General features: G+C 48.2%; 1 long non-coding RNA gene across 1 annotated transcript; it reads left to right on the top strand.

The window, feature by feature from the left end:
- Positions 1-444: 444 nt before the first annotated feature.
- Positions 445-3,971, top strand: LOC142834833 (uncharacterized). The gene is made up of 4 exons (XR_012907686.1): positions 445-740; positions 1,139-1,257; positions 3,173-3,257; positions 3,546-3,971. It is a non-coding gene; the product is annotated as an uncharacterized LOC142834833 (long non-coding RNA).
- Positions 3,972-5,547: the final 1,576 nt, after the last annotated feature.

Below are 5,547 nucleotides of genomic sequence, written 5' to 3'. Positions count from 1 at the left end.
CAATAACAGCACACAAAAAGGTAGCGTCTTCCCGGTAGTGGGGCTTTTATTTGTTAGGCTATAATGTCTAGTTGGGGTATTGTCCCCTGTTGTAGGGTGACTCCATGAAAATATTATTATTATTATTATTATTACTATTTTATTATTATTTTGAGATAGGGTACCACCATGTAACTCTGGCAGGCTTAAGGCCCACAGCCTGAGACCAGGTTGACCTCAAACTCACAGAGATCTTCCTACCTTTGTCTCCTGAATGCTGGGATAAAAGACCCAGACAAAACTCTCTCTCTCTCTTTATTTTTATTTCCACACAGATGCCTTTTACCATGTACCTCCTTTTTTGTAAGGATTTATTTTATTTATTTCTGTGCATTATTTTCATGTGTGTACAAGGTGCCCATGGAGGCAGAGAGGACGTCAGCTCCTCTGGAGCTGATGTCAGATGCAGCTGTGAGCCCCCGATATAGGTACCGAGAACATGTCTAAGATCTTCCACAAGATCGGCAAGTGTTCCTGGTGACTGAGCTGTCTGTCTGGGCTTAACACGCACCTTCAGAAGTCCTGTGTTGTAGGACTCTGCCTATGGCTGTGTCAGATGGGAGCTCACTTGGCCCAGGGTGACCTTGCTTTGTAGCCAAGGACGCCTAGCCCTCTGGTCTCCAGCCTCCAACTCCTGAGTCCCGAGACTGCACGTCCCACCTCACCTGCTTCATTCTATGCTGGGATGAAACCCATGCCAGGTGAGCACGCTGCCCACTGAGCAGCATCTTCACCCTGGCACGCTTTGATTTCTTTGCTCTTCATGGTGACATCCACGGTTTGTTGTGATTGGCATGTGACCCTCATCCTGGACAACTGTTCTTGGGTCCCCAGCTGTATACTCTTACCTGTGACTGTGTCCTGCTCCCCACACCAGGCACCCAGCATTTGAGGGGAGCAGGATGGCTAGAAACCCGCACTCTAGGGCTCACCCAGCAGAAGGTTTGGAATTAAGACAATAACATCATAACCCACCAGACCATTGCAGGATCAGCTGTTCGTGTTTTATGTCTACATCCCCCATTAACTGTGGGTGTGTGTTTGTCTGCATGCATGTGCACGTGAGGACTGAAGGTCAGCCTGGGGTGTTGTTTTTCAGGAGCCAGCACCTTGTTTCCTGAGACAGTGTCTCTACTGGACACTCACCAGTTAGGCTGGGCTGGCTGGCCAGCAAGTTCCGGGGAATAGGAGTATGCACCTCCACACTCAGCTGCTCACGTGAGTGCTGGGGATTAAACTCACAGTCTAGGCTTTTATGATGATAAACACCTTCTGACAGAATTATCTGTCTCCCAGCTTAATAGTAGAGTTGTTTATTTCTTTCAACCTATTTTTTGGTGGGGAAGGGTTGGGTTTACTTGTTTCTTTGTTTAACAGTTTTCCAAGACTGGGTTTCTCTGTGCTCTCCTGGAACTCCCTGTGTAGACCAGGCTGGCCTCGAACTCACAGATCTCTGCCTGCCTCTGCCTCCAGAGTGCTGGGACTAACGGTCCAGTGGCTGAGGCAGGGTCTTGTGTGTCACAGTCTTCCCTCAAATTTTCAGTCCTCCTGGCCTCAACCTCCCGAGCGCTAGGATTACAAGTATGTGTCACCTGGAAGTTAGCCACATTCTGTGTGCTTTTTAGTTTAGTTGTTTTGGGTTTATTTGTTTTTATTTTAGGTATATGTATGTGTGCCTGTGCAAGTTTGTGGGCCCCATGGAGGGACTGGCAATTGTACTCTGGTTCTCTGCGAGAGCAGTAATCTCTCTTAACCACAGAACCACCTCTCCAGCCCCATACTTTTTTGTTTCTGAGCTAGGGTCTCACTCTAGCCCGGTCTAACTGGCATTCACTAGGTAGCAAGTCTGGACTCTCTTGCCTCAACTTCCCACGTGCTGGGATTCAGGCATAAGCTGTTATGCCCAGCCCCCTTAATGATATTCTTAACTTTCAATTCCAAAGCAGCTGTACTCAAATTATAAGGCAGTTATATCTAAGTACTAGTTAATAAAAATACTTTCTCAGGGCTGGAGAGATGGCTCAGCAGTTAAGAACACTGAAACCCTTCCAGAAAATCCAACACTCTCACAGACATATGTGCAGACAAAATGCCAATGCACATAAAAATAAACATAGAAAATAAAAATACTTTCTCAGAGAAATTAATGGCCACATTTTTTTTAAAAAAATATTGAAAGTGACTTTTGTTTTAAATGTATACGTGTTTGCCTGCTTGTAAGTCTATGCACCACATTTTTATTAAAGTATGTGAGTGTTTTGCCTGCATGTATGCATGTGCACCATATATGTGCAGTGCCTGCAGAAGACAATATTGGATCCACTGGAACTGGAGTTACAATCATGAACGGCCATGTGGATATGTGACAATTTGTGTCCTCTGGTAGAGCGGCCGGTACTCTTAACCATCTCTCTAAGCCACAGTATTGTCACTTTTGGAGGGGAGCAGGGTCTTTCCATGTGGTTCTGACTAGCCTGGAACTTATTATGTAGACCAGGCTGACCTGCCTTTGCCCCCCGAGTACTGGGATTAAAGGTGTGTCCTACCGAGCCCAGTGTATTATCAATTTTTAAAGTCATCCACTATACTTATACACCAACGTCTAAGTGAGGCCAGGGAGCCCTCATCTCTTCTCAGAGAACCTCTTAGTTGGTATCAGTTGCTTAGTGAGGAATGCAGAGGCCAGGGTGATAGACTAAGACCAGGGTAGCCTCTGTCTGCCCGGGTGCCGCAAAATTTCTGCCCTTGTGTTAGGTAGAGTGACTAAAACTAAAAGATGGGCACATGACCAGGTACAGTCCAGAACCCTAGAAAGCAAGGATAGAAGAGGACCCTGTCTCCTGCCCTTGCTCCCCTGGGGGGTATGCGCCTGGTGCCTCAGGGACCATCCTTTTGGAGGACGAATGGAGATGAGAGATGGACCAGTTTCAGACAGGAGTCCTGGGCAAAGGGGACAGCTCAGTGCTAAAGCAGGTTCCTAGCATGAAGCCCTGGAATCAATCTGTCACCACACGAAAAGGATGAAGTGGGACCAAGAAGCAAAGGCAGAGTGTTGGCAGGCTGAGCACGGACCGTTCAGGCGGGGACGCAGCTGTACACGATGCAGAAGTGACTGCGTGTCTTTACACTCTAGTGCAGAAGCGGCATGTTCAGCACCAGTGACGCTTGTGCCCCGTGGCACGGCTGGGACTGCGAGTGTGTAACACGGGCATGCACAGGTATTCTCTCCCTTGCCCCTAGTCTCCTCCTGACTTTCCTGGAAGCCAGGAGACCCCACTCTCAATCCAGCCCCGCTCACGCTACGGGCTCAGCAAATTCCATAGATTCCTCAGGAACCACGTTGTACTCTTTTTTAAAAATAAGTTATTATTGAGGCAGCGTTTCACTCTGTAGACCAGGCTGGCTTTGAACTCAGATCCCCCTGCCTCTGCCTTCCATGAACTGGGATACTAGGATTAAAGTCATGTTCCCCCATGCTCACCCCTCTTTGATTTTTTTTTTTTTAGACAGAGTCCCATTGTATATTCAGACTGGCCTGGACCTCTGTGTACAACCTTAGACTGGCCTCAAACATCCCACCCCCATGCCTCAACGTCTCAAGAGCTGGATACAGACAATCACTGTGATTTCTGCAGGATGCAGCTGAAACTTTTATCAAGTCATGAGGCCCGGCCTGTACCCTTCTTTGCTTCCAGCTTCATCCATAACCAGCATTTCTCTGTGGACATCCTGAGGGGTCACCAGCCTCATCTCACCCTTTATTCCCCTACCCCATCACCCCAGGTGCTCCTACCCCGACTCTCCCTTGGCTGGCAGAGCTTTTGAAGGAATTATACCACTCTCTATAGGGCTTGTCTTCCCTTCAGCCTCCCACACTTTGCCAGCTGCCAAAATCATCACACACTCAGATATCCACAGCTGTCCCTGCAACCTGGTTAATTAAAAAATAATAATTAAAAATGTTATTTTATGTGTATGAGTGTTTTGCCTGCATGTATGTCTGTGTACCACGTGCCTGCCTAGTGCCTGTGGAAACCAGAAAGAGGACATCAGATCCCTTAGAGCTGAAGTTACTGACGCTGTCATGTCGATGCTGGGAAGCAAATCCAGGTCTGGGCAGCCCGCGATCTTTATTTATGAGCCATCTCTCCAGCCCCCACATCACCTTGTCATCTGTTGTCTCCATCTCTGCAGCCTGTGTTCTAGCTGCTGCAGGATCCTGAGGAGTGCCCGCTGGACAGAACACTGGAAGAGCCCCAGGGGACATCCAGTCTCTGCCCATCAACCTGGGCTCAAAACCAGTCTGACCACAGGACCCACACAGCCCAAGAGTTACAAGCTATTTGACCTCTTCCAGGGATGTCCCTCTTCAGCCCTTTCTGGTCGTCCTGAAAGAGGTCCCCTTCCTCCAGTGCCTCTCCACCCATGCAACCTGATGCTTCATCTCTTTTGCCTCCAAGTTGATGGAGAGCACCTCAGAGATGGTAGGAGGCTGAGAGGGAACGAAGACAGGAAAGTTAGGTCGAAGTTCACAGGCCAGGTAAGTCTTGAGTGCAGAGCAAGGCAGATGCAGCCAGATAGAACCTGCCCATCGTGAATGGAGGACACTGGCTTCCAAAGTTGTCCTCTCCCCCTCCCTGCTCCACAGTAACAATACATTTATTTATTTACTTCCTTATTTATTTGTTTATTCATTTTGGTTTTTTTCTAGACAGGGTTTCTCTGTAGCTTTGGAGCCTGTCCTGAAACTAGCTCTTGTAGACCAGGTTGGCCTCGAACTCACAGAGATCCGCCTGCCTCTGCCTCCCAAGTGCTGGGATTAAAGGCCTGTGACACCACCGCCTGGCAACGATACTTTTTTTATTTTTTTTTATTTTTTTATTTTTTATTTTTTTTGGTTTTTTTCGAGACAGGGTTTCTCTGTGGCTTTGGAGCCTGTCCTGGAACTAGCTCTTGTAGACCAGGTTGGCCTCGAACTCACAGAGATCCGCCTGCCTCTGCCTCCCGAGTGCTGGGATTAAAGGCCTGTGCCACCACTGCCTGGTAACAATACATTTTTTTAAAGGAGAAAACAAAACAACCCTAAGCACTTATCACTTTTTGTTTTGAAACCAAGGTTTCGGTAGTCCAAGCTGGCCTCAACTCAGCCTGTAACCTATGGGTGACCCTGAGCTCTTTTGTTTTTTTGTTTGTTTGAGCCAGGTTGGCACTGTAGCTCTAGCTGTCCAAGAACTCACTATGCAGACCAGCTGACCTCAAACTCACAGAGATGGGTCTGCCTCTGCCTCCCTCCTGCTCCAGCGTGCCTGCCTCTGACCTTGGGCTCTTGACTGTCCTGCCTTCACCAGCTAACTCTCCCATCTACAGATAGAGGTCAGAGCACTACGCACATGCATGCTGTCATGTTGTGGACCATCAGGAGACTCCAGCATCCCGTGCCACCGTCTCCAGATCTTGTTCGCTTTCCCCACACGAAACTGTCTTTCCTAAATTCTACTTTCTCACCTG

The sequence above is a fragment of the Microtus pennsylvanicus genome, chromosome 14 (genome assembly GCF_037038515.1).
Source record: "Microtus pennsylvanicus isolate mMicPen1 chromosome 14, mMicPen1.hap1, whole genome shotgun sequence".
NCBI lineage: Eukaryota > Metazoa > Chordata > Mammalia > Rodentia > Cricetidae > Microtus > Microtus pennsylvanicus.
This window is presented reverse-complemented; position numbering and strand designations above follow the sequence as displayed.